Source organism: Mauremys reevesii, linkage group 2 (genome assembly GCF_016161935.1).
Source record: "Mauremys reevesii isolate NIE-2019 linkage group 2, ASM1616193v1, whole genome shotgun sequence".
Lineage (NCBI taxonomy): Eukaryota > Metazoa > Chordata > Testudines > Geoemydidae > Mauremys > Mauremys reevesii.
Window position 1 is genome coordinate 131831188 of NC_052624.1, and position 15784 is coordinate 131846971.

A 15784-nucleotide genomic window follows, 5' to 3' on the forward strand; every position below is an offset into this window, starting at 1 on the left:
TCTTGGTTTTCTTCCTATTTATATGGCTAAAAAACCTTTTGCTATTGGTTTTAATCCCCTTCGCTAGGTCCATCTCCACCCGTCGCTTTGCCTTTCTCACTGCTTCCCTACACCCTCTGACCTCAATAAGGTAGGTTTCTTTGCTGATCCCTCCCATTTTCCACTCCTGGTACGCTTTCTGTTTTTTCTTAATGACCCCTCTAAGATGCTTGCTCATCCAGCTCGGTCTAAAACTGCTACCTACGAGCCGTTTTCCCTTTCTCGGGATACATGCCTCTGACAACTCCTGCAACTTCCACCTGAAGTAACCCCAGGCGTCATCTGCCTTTAGATCCCTAAATGTGTTAGTCCAGTCCACTTCCCTAACTAGTCGCCTTAATTTAGTAAAGTTAGCCCTTTTGAAATCGTAAACCCTAGTCTCAGATGCACTATTGATTATCCTCCCATTTATTTTGAAACGAATTAGCTCATGATCACTCGAGCCAAGGTTGTCCCCTACAACTATTTCCTCAACAAGGTCCTCGTTACTCACCAAAATCAGATCTAAAATGGCATCCCCCCTCGTCGGTTCAGCAACCACTTGATGAAGGAATTCATTAGCTATCACGTCTAGGAAAAGCTGAGCCCTATTATTATTACTAGCATTTGTTTCCCAATCTATATCCGGGAAGTTAAAGTCCCCCATGATCAAGCAGTTCCTATTAGTATTTACCTCCTTAAAAACATTAAAGAGCTCTCTATCCGTCTCCAAGCTAGATCCCGGCGGTCTATAGCACACCCCAATCACTATCCCGGGTGAGGCTCTGGTAGTTTTCTTCCCCAATGTGACCATTGCCCAGACAGACTCTGTATTATCCATTGCATTGCTAGTTATTTCATTACATTTCACCTCATTATTGATATACAATGCTACTCCCCCACCACCTTTACCTTTGCATCGGTCTTTCCTAAACAGCACATACCCTTCCATACCTGTACTCCAGTCATGGCTACCATTCCACCATGTTTCGGTTATTCCTACGATATCCGGTTTCAATTCTCGGACCAGGAGCTCCAGTTCCTCCATTTTGTTACCTAAGCTTCTCGCATTGGTGAACAAACATCCTAATTGTTCCTGTTGGGCTTCTCTCACTCTTTTCACCCAACTCGGTAGGGACACAGTACTTCCAGTATGACTTGTAGATCTAGTATCCGTCCCCCCCCCCCATCTTCCTTACACCTAACCGTCCCCCTCTGGCTATATCTGTTGTTATCCTGTTGTTCTCACTCCCAATGTATAAATTTGGCGTGGAGAGCACCAGGACCTCTCCCAACCGTCTCCCCCCAGTGTCTAGTTTAAAGCTCTTTTAATCAGATGAGCCAGCCTCCCTCCTAGAAGTCTACTTCCTTCCCTACTTAGGTGGAGCCCATCCCGTGAGAACAGTTGTCTGTCCCCAAAAGCCTCCCAGTGCCCATACATCCCAAAGCCCTCCTTGTAACACCACTCCCTCAGCCAACTATTAATCGTCACAATCCTGTCTCCCCTTTGGCGCCCTTCCCTAGGGACAGGTAGGATCCCACTGAAGATCACCTGAGCCTCAATTTCCTTGAGCGTCTTACCCAACCTGGCATAGTCTCCCTTGATCCTTTCTAGCGAGAATCTAGCAGTGTCATTCATTCCCACATGAAGGATGACCAAAGGGTTCTTACCTGCTCTTCTTAGGATCCTTTTCAACCTCAGGTCCACATCCCGTATTTTAGCGCCCGGTACACAGCACACCCTTCTGTTCTCCGGATCGGCCCTGGTCACAGGCCTGTCCAACCTTCTCAGTATGGAATCCCCAATCACGTAGACCTGCCTTTGCCTGGGGACAGTGCGGTCCTCTAACCTATCCCCCGTTCCCCCTGGTTGCAAGCTCCTTCCATTCCTATCATCCCTTGTGGTTCCCCTTAAGCCATCCTGTATCCTCCCTGGGCCCAAACTTGGTGCTGCCTCCATAGACTCCTCCCCTTTTTCTATGGGACTGGCCGCTCGTCTCTTTTTCCTTGGCCTCCCACTGTCAGCTACCGTCTGCTTTACCCCTTCCTCATTCTCCAAACCTTCAAACCTGTTCCTTAGCTCAATTTCCCCCTCACTGGCTCTCCTTTTCCTTGGCCTGCTTCTCATGGTCACATGCTTCCACCGCCCATCTTCCTCATCTGGTGGTCCCCCCTCATTGGCCTCAGCCCCTGCTCCCCCCTGTGCCCCTGGGCGTTCCCCTTCAGTTACTGCTTGCCATTGCTCCATCAGCTGCTTGAACCCCCTTCTATTCTCTATCAGGGTTTCTACCTGCAGCTCTAGGCCCTGGATCTTTTCCTCCAGCAGCTATATTAGGCGACACTTCATGCATACATAGTACTGTTCTGGGTCACCCGCTAGGACCAGGTACATACCGCAGCTGCTGCATGCTCTCATCCTCGGTGTGTCCTCTGCTGCTTGGCTCATGGCTGCTGCTGTCTTGGCCTCGCTCGGCGTTCTTACCTGGGGGGCACGGGGGACACGGTGCCTCTCCCTTCCACCTCCTCCAATGGGAACTCCCACGCAAACTCCCCTGTTAGCAGCCCTGTTTGCTGCCTCCTGTGCCGCTGCTCACAGCTGTGCCACTGCCTAGCTGGGCAGCCGCTTTTATAGGCCCCTCCTAGCCTGGCTCCACCCCCTACTCAGGGCTCCGCCAATCCGGGCTCGGCTGCCCCTTCAGCAGTCTGCCCCTCCGGGCCTCTACAGAGAGATACAAACACTACACAAACAGACGCAGAAGAGCTTAACTTCTATGAGTGGGATTTCAGAAGCCTTCAGCATTGGTCTAACTCTCCTCTAATTCATTTAAATGGTAGCTGAGTCAGGCCAACGCTAAGCACTTTTGAAAGTCCCATCCCAAGTAAGAGAAGGCAGACAAAACATGGGAGAATGGGAATACACAATACTTTCTTTTTCCAGACATGGAACTAAGGCCCAGAGATGCTCAATGCTTGTCTACACTAGAAGGCTGTACTGGTATAGTTAAGAGGTGAAACCCCCACTAGCACATACACAGGTCTATCAATATAAAAGTGTTTTATACCCTTATACCTATTCCCATATAGGAATGGCACTAATTATACTAGTATAGTGCATCTTTATAGCAGTATAACTGTATCAACACTAGGGTATTTCTTGGTATAACTGTGTTGGTTAAAAAAAAAATCACACCCATAACCAAAATAGTTATACGGGTAAAGCATTTAAAATCATAGTGGAAGTTTCTGACACAGCCAAGAACTGAATCTTCTACATCCCAGTTCAGGGCTTTAAATCACAGGGCCAAGCTTCGTCCCCTGCCTTTGTTTCCACAAAAAAAAATGCTTTACTGGGATTATATGATGGGATTATATGATGTAAATGAGGGCAAAATTTCCTCCTCCTTTCAGGCCTTATTTTAATGTATTACATGGATATGTGGGGATCCTACTCTATTCTTTCTGTTACAGTTCCTGCTGCTCCTTTTTTGCTGTTCTCTGCCTTTCAGCATTTGCCATTTTTAATCTCAATGCCTTTGTACATATATTCCATTGCTTTTCCTCTTCTCCCCCTCATCTACTGCATTTATTTGTTACCTATACAGTGACTTCTGCCCCACAATAAATCTCAGTATATGTGTTGTGTGTTATAGACGCTTCTCTTTTTTTTCTCCTGGGTTATTCTGTCTCTTTTTCATTTCCTGTACAGTTCACATCCCATTCTGACATAGCAGAGCTTTGTCTTGTAATTGCTCATTTTCAGGCTCACTGATTTACTCATAAAATTTTTCCACCCCTCCTTTTAAAGGGATATTCACGTATATTTTCATTTTGCATTATTACTGTTCTTGTATCTGTGCAGATTATGCTTTGAGAGCAATCTAACTTCTCCTATTATCTTTCATAGATACTCAAATATTTCTCTTCAACTGAGCTTGTGCCTTTGCGTCTTTCAATTTTATAGTAAGATGGTTCTTAAGTTCTAAGGTAGTATTTGGAGCTCAGAAGCATACTGGAATTTGTGGGACACTCAATATTTTAGCTGAATCAGGGTGACCGTGCCGCAGTACCATCTAGTCAGACAATGTTCCCATGGGAAGAGAGAAGATAGTCTTTTGTACAAGATGGGGCAGAGGACTAGGATCCAGAAAACCATAAGTTGAAATCTAATTTTTTCTACTCATTGCTTCTTATACTTTGTGCACTGTAAACGGGCGGTACTCACCCCTGCCGCGCCTCCTGCTGGTTGGTCACGGAATTTGCTCTCAGTCCAGCCCTGGAGCGCCCTCGGCAGGCTGGTGACCCGCCTGTTCTCTGGCCCCGGCGTCCCTCCCTGGACCCGGTGCCCCCTATCTATAATTGGGTCTCCCCCTCCCAGGGGAACCCCACGCTACTATCCCCGCCTTGCCTCAGTAGTGGCTACTGACAGTCATGGTCTAGCCCCACACCCTGGGGCAGACTGCAGTATCAGCCTACTCATCACAGGCAATAGGGGGTTTGGACCTGCTGCCTTGTCCTACCCCTGGGCTGCCCTCTGCAACCCCCAGTACCCGTTAGCCCAAAGCTAGGCCGCAGCCTGGGGCTTTCCAGGCTGGAGCTTCCCCAGCTCCTCAGCCTGTTCCCAGCCCTGCTTCACCCAGGTACTCTAGCCTCAGCCTCTAGGCAGCCAGGCCCATCTCTCTCTGGAGCCAGAGAGAGACTCTGTCTGGGCTCTGGCTTCCCTGCCTCTTATAAGCCCTGTTCCTCAGTTTGGGGCGTGGCCCCCAGCTGCAGCCACTTTCCCCATCAGCCCAGCCTCCAGCTGCAGCTCTCAAGCCCTGCCAGGCTGCTTTTCCAAGCCCTCAGGGCCGGAGCAGGGTCCCCCCTGCTACATGCACTTTATGGGTCTTATTACTATTCTCCCATTCCTCCTCCCCATTTTCGAAAATATCCACACAACTAAGTTAACTGAAATTGCACCGGGTCACTTCAAGCAGAGCTGGGAATATGGCAGACCCAAGTTTCAAGAACACAACCTTTCAGTCTGAATATACCAAATGTCTGTGCCTGACTACCTGTCTGTAACAGGTAGTTACATCCGAAGAAGTGAGCTTTAGCTCACGAAAGCTCATGCTGAAATAAATTTGTTAGTCTCTAAGGTGCCACAAGTACTCCTGTTTTTTTTGTCTGTAACTGCTGTTTTAACAACCTGATCATACACTCCTCCCAGTGTCATGAACACAATCCAGGAATCTTGACCCACAACTTTCTACTACTATTGAGCAAATATAGTTGTGTGACCCTCCCTGGCAATTTGTATCAGGTCATGTTCTAGTTATTATTACACATAGAGGATAAAAGTCCATTCTGGGTATCTAAAGTTCCAGGTTACTAAACCCAGCTGAAGTCCCATGTGGGGGAGTCTTTATATTTGCACAGAATGGAATTTAATGTTCCAGTTTTCTTTATGGGGAAACAAAACCTTATTTAGTGAGAAAATATACTTGCCCTAAAAGAGTTACATGTAAATGCAGCTAACAGCAGAGTTTCTGTGGTAGTAGACCCTGACAGGAGAGTGGTGATTTTGTGTTCTGAGAGTGTAATGATTTGGTCTAGCTACATGGCTTGATTCAGTGTTTGCTGATATCCCATAGTGAGGGGGAAGTGCTGACCTCATTGGCTAGGTTTAAAAACCAGTCACTGGCAATCAGTGGAGCAGTGAACAGCTAGCAGTGTAGTTTCTGTAGGAGTTTGGGGAGTATTTTCCCCGTTTTTTATTTCCCAGAGGAATAGCGTCTAGGAAGAAAAGACAATAATGGCTACTGAAGCAGCACTAGATGTGACCCAAGGAGGAGAGGAGACAAAAGATATAGTCAGATGCAGAAGGTTCAGGAAGTACATCATGCTTGAATGAGTATCTCATGGAAGCTATATAAGCATGAAATATCACCTCATAGAGCTCACGGCAGAGAAGATCCAAGGATTAGCGATGCAGCTGGAGATGATGATGGAATTCAGATGGGAATTTGAAAATATAATGAAGGAGAGGAGTTTTATAGACAACTCAAGATTTGCAGAAACCTGCCAAACAAAAGGAGCTGGGGAGCGGACTGCTAGAAAAGGAGGGTGATGTAGGAATAAATGAGAACTGCTAGAAGTCAAGATGAATTAGCTCTTGTCCAGGAAACTAAAATAAATAAATAGTTTTTTATTTACATAATTAAAAATAGAATAAGGAAGGATGAGGTTGGCCTGTCACGCAGTGTGGATGGGATGGAAATTCAAGATAATCTAGCTATAGCCCAAAAACGAAATCAATACTTTGCCTTGGTTTTCAGTGGAAATGATAATATGAAATGTGTGCATGACAGCAGTATGGCTGATAGAAATGAGTGTCTAGAAATGGAAAATACTACTTCTCAAATGGAAGAAAATGTAAAAAGCTCAATGCGCTCAAACTGGGGGAGGAGGGTCTGGATAATTTCCATCCCAGAATACTAAAAGAACTGGAAAATGAGATTGCTAACCCAGTAGCAAGAATTTTTAATAAATCTATCTATTCAGGGGTAGTACCCTATGACTGGAGAATAGTTAACATTGTACCTATATTTAAGAAATGGAAAAAGAGGTGGTCCAGGCAATTACAGACCTGTTAGTCTGACCTCAGTTGTATGCCAGGCTTAGAACGAATTGTGGAGGAAAGAATATTTAAATTCCTGGAGGTAAATGATAAAGAGGGTGTAATGAAGCACAGGTTTGCCAAAGGTAGATCATGCCAGATTAACCTGGTTTCCTTCTTTGAGAAAATTATTGATTTTTAAGATAAGGAAAATGAACTAGATCTAATATATTTAGACTTCAATAAAACATTCAAGAAGGTACCACATGGGAAACTATTAGTAAAATTAGAGAAGTTGGGGATAAGTACAAGAATTGTAAGGAACTAGCTAAAGAGGAGGAGGTAACGGGTTGTGCTGACAGGTGACTTATCAGACCAGAGAGAGGTTATTAGTGGAGTTCCTCAAGAATTGGTCTCAGGACCAATCTTAGTCAATATTTTTATGAATAAACTTGGAACAAAAATAGGAGTGTGCTAATAAAAAATTGCTGATGATAAGCTGGGAGGCATCATCAATACAGAGGAGGATTCAAATGTTATTCAAGAAGATCTGGATGACATTGAAGACTTGAATTTCATCCCATTTCTGTCATTCCATAGTATAACATAACAAGAATATCTGCTACAAGATGGAAGTTCAGCAGTTGGAAGCCACAGGCGAGGAGAGAGAGTGGTGTGGGTTGATTACAGGGTGGCTGTGAGCCACCAATATGATGTGGCTGTGAAAAAGGCAAATATGATCCTATGATATATGAGGCAAGGCATTTCCAATAGAGAGAGAGAATATTAATGGCACTGTACAAGACCTCATTCAGAATACTACGCTAAATTCTGGTCTCTCAAGAAAGATGAATTCAAACTGGAACAGGTACAGAGAAAAGCTACTGGGATGATCAGGGGAATGGACGGCCTATCTTGTGAGAGGCAACTGGAAGAGCTTAGCATTTTTAGTCTAGGGAAAAGAAGATTTTAGTCTAGGGAAAAGAAGATTGAGAAGAGATATGAGTGCTCTTTATAAATATATGGGAGGGGATAAATACTGGAGAGGGTGAACAGCTATTTAAGCTAAAGGACAATGTAGATTTGAACTTGTCATGAACAAATTCAGGCTGGAAATTAGAAGGTTTGTAACCATCAGAGGCATGAGGTTCTGAAACAGTCTCCCAAATAGGAGTTGGGGGACAAACAACTTAATTACTTTTAAGAGAGAGCCGGACACATTTATGAGTGCAATTGTATAATGGGGTTGCATATCATGGTAGAGGCCAGGGCTAAGCAGCCCTGGGGCTTACTTCCAGTTTGTCTTAAAAGGTCATGTTTCAATGCTTCAGCCAGCCACCTGCTGGGGTCAGGAAAGATTTCATCACTGCCACCCCCAGGTATTTTTATCTCATTCCTCTGAAGCATTAGTGATAACCCAGCACGAGATGTGACATTGGCCAGGGATCTGAGGTGGCACCGAGCAGTCTCTCTCTCAGGTGCTTGGCTGGCTGGTTCTTGCTCACATGCTCATGGTGTAACTGATTACCATATGTGGGGTTGGGAAGGAAATTTACCCCAGATCAGATTGGCAATGACTTTGGGATTTTTTCACCTTCCTCTAGAGCATGTGGGTGTGGTTCACTTGTCCGGATTATGTGGGTGTATCTCACAATTATTTACCCACCCTTGCAAAGTCTTTTGCCATCGGTGTACCTTGGTCCCTCCTCTTCTTTGCCTGTGACACATACTAATTTAGTCACCAAAGGGCTGTAATACTTTGGTCTGATTTTGACTGTTCGATTTAGTGTGCAGATGCTAAGTGGTGTTGGTGACCAGTGATATTTGGGAGGACAGGCTGGATGAATTGGTGGTCCATTCTTGACTTAAACTCTATGACAATACTAGACCACTAGGGAAATTTCTTATATTAATTTTTTTATACTTTTTCCATTCTCCCTATGTGAATTAATAGAAAAATAGCATAATTTCCAGGAAGTTAAAATAATTTTCCTCAATTTGTATGGCTGTTAATCAGACATCAGAGCCTAGTGGGTAAAATAGTTTTCTCTCATATTTAAAAGGTGTGATGCTGCACCACATATTCTTCATAGTGATATTATTATATGATTGTAGCATAATTATGATGTATTTTGTACAAGATAAGTCATGTGAGGTGTCATTGGAAAAGTTATGATTTGCTGAATATGATTATCCTATTTGTATGCATGTATTGCTTTTGTATCTGAAGTTATAAATACTGAGTATGTATCTGTACTTCAAATGTAGTTACACTTTGGTAACGCCCACTAGACAAGATGGGTTCAGTCTAGATTGAGACTAGGTTGGAAAGGGCCTATTCATGGCAATGAGCCAATAGGGAAAACCATAGGTTTTAGGAGAAGCTTATCTCCTACCCGGTGAGCCTTCCTCAGAATGCTACAGACAGCCTGTGAGTGATGGCTCCTATGACTCTACAAGGACATGTGACCAGGCCACATGATGCTGGACTCCATCTTGGGATGTCGGTATTTTTCCACAGACTGGTCTGGGAACTAAGTTTCCATCGTATGCAAAAGTTATACAAGGTAGAGAGTGACATCATCTGTGGTTCTTCACTCCCCATGCAAGAAGACTCCTAAAAACACCTGAGGAACAAAGACTGAGCTGAAGGAAGTGCTGGATCCAGGCTAAAGGGATTTCTAGCCTGTGCATGAAAGACCTGGGGTTTCCAACCTGTAAAGAATGGGCAGCTTGCCCCTTAAGAATCTACAGGCTGCTTGTATTATCTCTTAGGGTGAGAATCTGCTAATTCATATCCAATCTATCTAGTATATTAAACGTAGTTTGCGTTTTTGTTTTATTTGCTAGGTAATCTGCTTTGATCTGTTTGCTATCCCTTCTAATCACTTTAAATCTAGTTTTCTAGTTAATAAACTTGTTTTTGTTTTAATCTAAACCAGTGAGCTTTGACTGGAGTGCTTGGGGAAAATTGCTGCTTGTTTACCAGAAGTGTGCATAGTTCTCTTCACACTGAGGGAGAGGTGGGCAAGGTATTAAACCCATATATTGACCAGATTTGACCAGGGCACAGCGGTACTGCTCTGGGGTCCCAGGCTGGGAAGCTGGTGGTTAGAGAGTCTGCCGTGTGTATAACTGCAGCTGGGTGTGTCCCTACCTGTATGAATGCTGGTGAAAGTGCAGGCTGGAGGGCTTTGCATCTTATCACAGCAGTACAGTGTGAGAGGGAACCCAGGCTAGTGGGTCAGGGAGCTCAGTGGTACCCTAGTTCCAGGTGGCACCCCAAGGGGACCCATCACAGAAAGTTTTAAACTTGAAATCATGTTGGGGTTGTTTTTATGTAATTCTTTGCATCTTTTCTTCACGGTGTCAAATGGATCACTGCATTTCCAACATTTAATTATCTTTATAATCCTCACATTTAATGAAAATACTTATTTTTTTGTAGAAGAAAATTCCAACAAACAGTATTGAGTCTAATTGTCATAACATTTTAACTTCATATAGATATTGGTATGGATTAATCCCATATTTATGTTGCTTTAATTGCAAAATATGGCAACATTATAAATGGTGAAAATTGGGATTGGGAGAGCTATGAAGGCAGATGGAGTCCTAAATGTTCCTTAGCTGGACCATTATGGAACTTTGTCCTGTATTGTTTGCGAACACATACATACTCTCTCTCTCCCCCTTCCCCTCCCCCCCCAATGCAAATGATCCATCCACCAGGGAGACGCTTCAGTACTTCCTGTCCCCTGCATGGGGTTGGCCCCTATAGGGACGGTATGACTCTATGTTAAAACATTTTGCATTTTTTAATTTGTCAAAAACAAGGATTTTTAATCCATGTCGATGTAACATTTTGGTCACTCGGAGGGGGAGGCTGTAAATTTGTGGAAACTAAAAAAAGCTAAAAATAATTTGAAATGGCAAAAGGTTAATCAATAATATGCAAATGTTCCACGATGGAGAAAAGCTGGAGAAACTTCTAACAAGAATTAAAGGATAAGAATTAAGATGTCAAAAGGTTAATTAATGTGTGCTTAAGTGTTATACAGTATAATTGATCAGCTCTGTAACTTGATGAGCATTTTTTCCTAATATTTAATAAGCAAATGAGATGGTATTAAATGGTACTTACTTGGAGAATAATTAATGGTGAAACATTGAGACAGCCTGTTGATTAATTCTTAGATTATTGATTAATTTGGGGTTTCAATGGCAAACGTGTAACAATGGGGACCCCACCCTTCCTTTCTAACTTCTTGGATTAAAGGAGGAATATGGTTACAATCCAATGGAATTTTAAAATACAAAAAATAAGGAAATGAACAAGCTATTGTTTGCCAAATACCATGAATGAGATCACATTGAAAATATTCATTTCCAATGAAAGGCTAGGAACCAGTATACCTAAACTTAGACTCAGAAACTTTAAGGTCAGAAGGACCATTGTGATAATCTAGTCTGACCTCTTGTACATTACAGGCCAAAAAACTTCACCCTCCCACTCTTGAAATAGACCCCAAACCTCTGGGTGAGTTACTGAAGTCCTTAAATCATGGTTTAAATACTTCAAGTTACAGAGAATTCACCATTTACAGTATTAGATATGGGCCTGAACCAAAACTCTGATCTCAAGATCTTGACCGTTTCATTCAGGGCCTCTCTCTAAAGATATCCCATGGATGTATTAACGTTAGGGGAACAACTTTTAATTGTCCTGACTCCTGTAAGCTTAATGACTTACAAGCTGTATTAATAGAGTTTCTTGTTTTTATTCTCTTATTATTTTTTTAAAGAAAGAAAAAAGGGAAGAAGGAACCTGTCCCCTGCTTACTAATGTTAGCACTGAAATGGCCCATACAAGGACTGACTATCATATTTGCTTTATCAAAGTGAATGGTGCATAGCTGCCAATGACCCATTTTACCAAGACAGCTCCAGGAATCTGTGGTCCAGGTCAGTATTCACAGCACAGGCATATGTTGCAGCACTGTGCTCCAAGCACAGCAGCACACCTCCTGGATTGCCAACTGCCATCTAGTCCACTCGCTGCTGCTCTGAGCATCAGCAACTCCCAGCTGTATTTATTCCCCTCTTAGCAGCCTCTTAGCTGGGCTCAGCAGAAAAGCAGCTGCCAATTACAGCACCATGCAGGCAAAGAGGATGTTAGTTCCTGCCAAGGGGGAGGGAGTGAGGGCAGTGAGATGCTAGGCATAGAAACCACTCAGGAAATACACAAAGGATGGAGATTGTCCCTAACTATGCATAGGTGCTGAAACTAGGGTTGCTGGGGGTGCTGCCACACCCCCTGGCTTGAAGTGGTTTCCATTATATAAAGGATTTATAATTTGTTCAATGGATATCAGCACCCCCACTATACAAATTGTTCCAGCACCCCTGCTAACTATGCACAGGGTTACAGTTCCAAGTGATAGTTCGATGCTTTGCATACAAGTGGAATAAAATCCGTATTTACACACAGTGCTTGACAGCTGCACAGACTTAGCTGTAGTTTGCTTAAATACAGCATTTTCTTTCCTCTCTTAGCCCTTAGAAATGTATGAGGAAGACAAAGCTACTGCTAGCCGTCTCCATAGTGACACCCTGACAGTATCCTGAGAAAACATTTTTACTTCAGCACCTAATGGATTTGCCTCCTGAACAAAACCACTCAATAAGAAAAGTGCCAGGAATAGAAAAGTCATTCATTATGGTGTGCAGCTCATTGTGATCTGCTTTGGCCTAGACTGTGATAAGTGATTTTGCATAGTGTTCTGAAATGGTGAAGAAATAGATTTTTCCCCCACATTTGTTTAGCTTGCTGAATTCAGAGATCATTTAAGTTCAGATCTTGATTTAAATGCCACAAAAGAGCACCTCATTTCTCTTTTACTTCAGCAAATGAGTATTTTGCTTGGCATTACAATTAAACTTGGTTTAAAAGTGTAACCATTTACTTGTGGAAATAGTTGTCATTTCAGTTAAAAAAAAATCAAAGGGGTTTATATTTCAGAAAGTGCTTGAATATAGGACTCTACATTTCTGGTCATTGCTGGTGTAGAGCCTTCAAGTCAGAGCTCTGAGTTTGCACCCTCTAAAAGTAGCATCTCATCCAAGCAGCCTTTAATGTTTCACCTCTTTTAAGTTCACAAACAAGCAAAAAGTGCATCACATTTAGGTGCCCTGATTGAGACGCATGGTTATCCTCTCACATAGTATCCTCCACTGATGTATTCCATTTATGGTCAACAGGCCAGTTCAATATCTGAACAAGTGAATAAAGCTCATCTAGTGAAATTATGATGGAATTGAAGCAATGCAGCAGAGACTTTTTGTTTTTAGTTTTTCCAAATCACCAGTTCATGACATTTTAACTGGGTTTCATATGTTTCAAGTCTACAGAATCACTGAATGGATATTTGATCATCTTGAGAAAGGTCACTAATTCTTTATTTGCAAGAATTTTCATGTAGTTAGGAATAGAGCTAGGTGAATCACTGATTTTTTTTGGTTTGCTGGCAGATCTGTAAAAAATAAAAAAAAGAATAATTTTGGTTCTGGTAGAACCAAATATGAAGTTTTTTTAGAATTTTTGGCAAATTGAAAAACTCCATTTTGGAGAACTGAACATTTTGTTTGACACACAAACAAAATGTTTCAGATATTTGTAAAGGATGAGATTCACAAAATTTCTGGAGGAGGTGGTCACAGTGCCCCCCCCCCTTGTAACATTAAGCCCAGTGGTTCAAATCCATGTGCCACATTAGGCTGAAGGTCCTCCACATCATCGGTGAATGTCCTAGCCATCAGGCTAAAGGTTATAAGGGCCATCACCTGCTCTGGCTGTTTTGTGAATGGCACGAAAGTCAAAGTGAATCTAGGCTCCCTTCTCAAGTTGTTTTTGTTTGAAGCTATTTGGTGAATTCATGTCAAATTCATGAATATTTTTGAATCAATGTAAATTACATTTTTCAGTGAATAAACTATCTGAAAAAATTCGCCCACCTCTAACTGGGAAGCTGCATGGAACGATACTTTTGGCTTATGAAAATATATCAAGAGACAACATCACATGGATGATTGGCATCTCTTCACTATTGGTTTTTAAGTAAATATGTACACACTAAACCCCAGATTTTCAAACTGGCCTCCACTTGAATGAGCCCATTGCCCCCATAAATTATGGTGGGTTTTATTTTTCCAGAGGGAGGAGACAAGAGGCTTTCAGGAGTCTCTTGTTAAAATACTGCCACCATTAAGTTGAAAGGATGGTTGGGAAAATTTCCCTGATTCTGAATTCATTTCCTTCTGCAGAACAATCTCTAACATTACTTGGCCAGTGGCTCAAAAATACTGAAAATTATTTTGCCCCACCATATCCCCCTTATTTTAAACCTTTAAAATGAGCCAGATGGCAAATATTTTTTAAAAAATGTCAAGGGAAGATACTCATGACATTTGAAGAAGACATTCACCCATTTGAAGATGTTCACCACATCCATCAGTTGCAATACAGTTGAACCACTTGCTCTATCATTTCATATATTATTTTATTATTTATCATTTGTATTACAGCAGTGCCTAGAGGCCATAGTCACAGCAAAGTTTAATTGCTTCCAGCTAAGTGTTGCTTAATAAGTTTGTGGGACAAATACTGTTTTTCAGGCCTTGTCTACACTACTGGGGTAAGTCAACCTAAATTATGCTACTCCATCTACGTGAATAATGTAACTGGAGTTGACGAAGCTTAGGTTGACATACTGCGGTGTCTACACCGCGCTGCATCCCTTACCTTACTCTTCTCTAGACCGGCTAAATTGCTCCCGTGCTGCATCAATCGCAGCAGCATCAATCCCTGGTAAGTGTAGACATGGCCTCAGTTGCCAAAGTGGATTTTGTTTGATATGTGACTATAACATGTATGTGCAGGAAATGTGGCATTTGCTCTGAGTATTGTTTATAGGGTAAATATTTCAAATTTACTAAATTGTTTTCTCTTGAAAAGTCAGTATTTATTTTACCTAAATAATATCAAGTAGAATATTCATCAATAAATGAAAAACTTGGAAACTAAACTCAATCTGTGGATTGGACAACTTCATCTGCAAAGTCATTGCAAACTGGTGTTTTCTTTTCCTTACTGGATGAATATAATCTTTAATATCAGATGGTATTCAGTGCAGGAAATGTAACAAAGCACAAACTGTTTAAAATTCTAAATTTCAAAGTTTCAGACATTAAAATTTCATTTTTTGTTTCCCACTCACTCCCTTTCTTCCTTTTCAGTCACTGAATGCAATAGAATGAACGACTGTCAAGGTCTGGGGATTTTATTTCCTTTTTTCACTAGTGTTCAAAATTTCCTCAATTATTCAAAAGTTACTTACTGGTAAACAGAAAAAGAAAGAAAAAACTAAATCTCCAGACATTGATTGTATTGCATTCAGTGGTCAAGCAGAAAAGAAAAAGGAGAAAAGCACAAGAAGAGAATTGTGAAATTTCTAGTTTCAATTTTAAAAAGTTTTGAAAATAAAATAAAATACCAAGATTTTTTTTAAAGTTTCATTTCTAATAACATTCTTTTTTCCCCCATAACACAAAAACAACAACAAGAACAACTTTTAAATATTTTTTTTTGCCAGCTTACATGTAGCTCTCTGACTACCTAGGTATCTACCCAGGCCTATCACCCTAGCCTGAGAGGGGAGTATCTACTCATATTTAGGAATTCATAATTCTCTGTTCTAGCAAACATTTCTGCCGTTAATTCATTTACTAGAATATGTATGGAAAGCAAACACAAGAGGGGCACAAGCACAGTTGAAGGACTGTGTGTCGAGATGTCGGGATGACAATCCTTCTGGACTCCCAAATACCAGGAAGTTTTGGTACCACATGCAGGATCAGGTCCCAGAAAGCTTTCCTTGTAATATTAAGGTACGATGTATATACATTCTGGCATAACTAGTGCATGGTGACCCTCTCCTCTGCCCACATTGTAATCTACAGGCTTTGATTGATCAGGGCAGCAAACCTTCCTTCCCACTGTTCCACCTGCTCTTCCTCCTCACTGTCCTATCCTATTTCTGGCTTTCCATGTGCTCCCCTCCAGGTGCTTCACTCACTTTGCTCCTAATGCTGATGTTTTAGTAATTGTCTCCT

At 42.0% G+C, this 15784-nt stretch overlaps 1 long non-coding RNA gene across 1 annotated transcript in view; it reads left to right on the forward strand.

The window, feature by feature from the left end:
* LOC120396836 overlaps nt 1–12466 on the forward strand; it is a 36196-nt gene extending 23730 nt beyond the window's left edge. The window contains exons 4-5 of the long non-coding RNA XR_005593432.1: nt 11419–11578; nt 12170–12466. This is a non-coding gene — a long non-coding RNA (uncharacterized LOC120396836). The remainder of the gene's footprint in view (nt 1–11418; nt 11579–12169) is intronic.
* Nucleotides 12467–15784: the final 3318 nt, after the last annotated feature.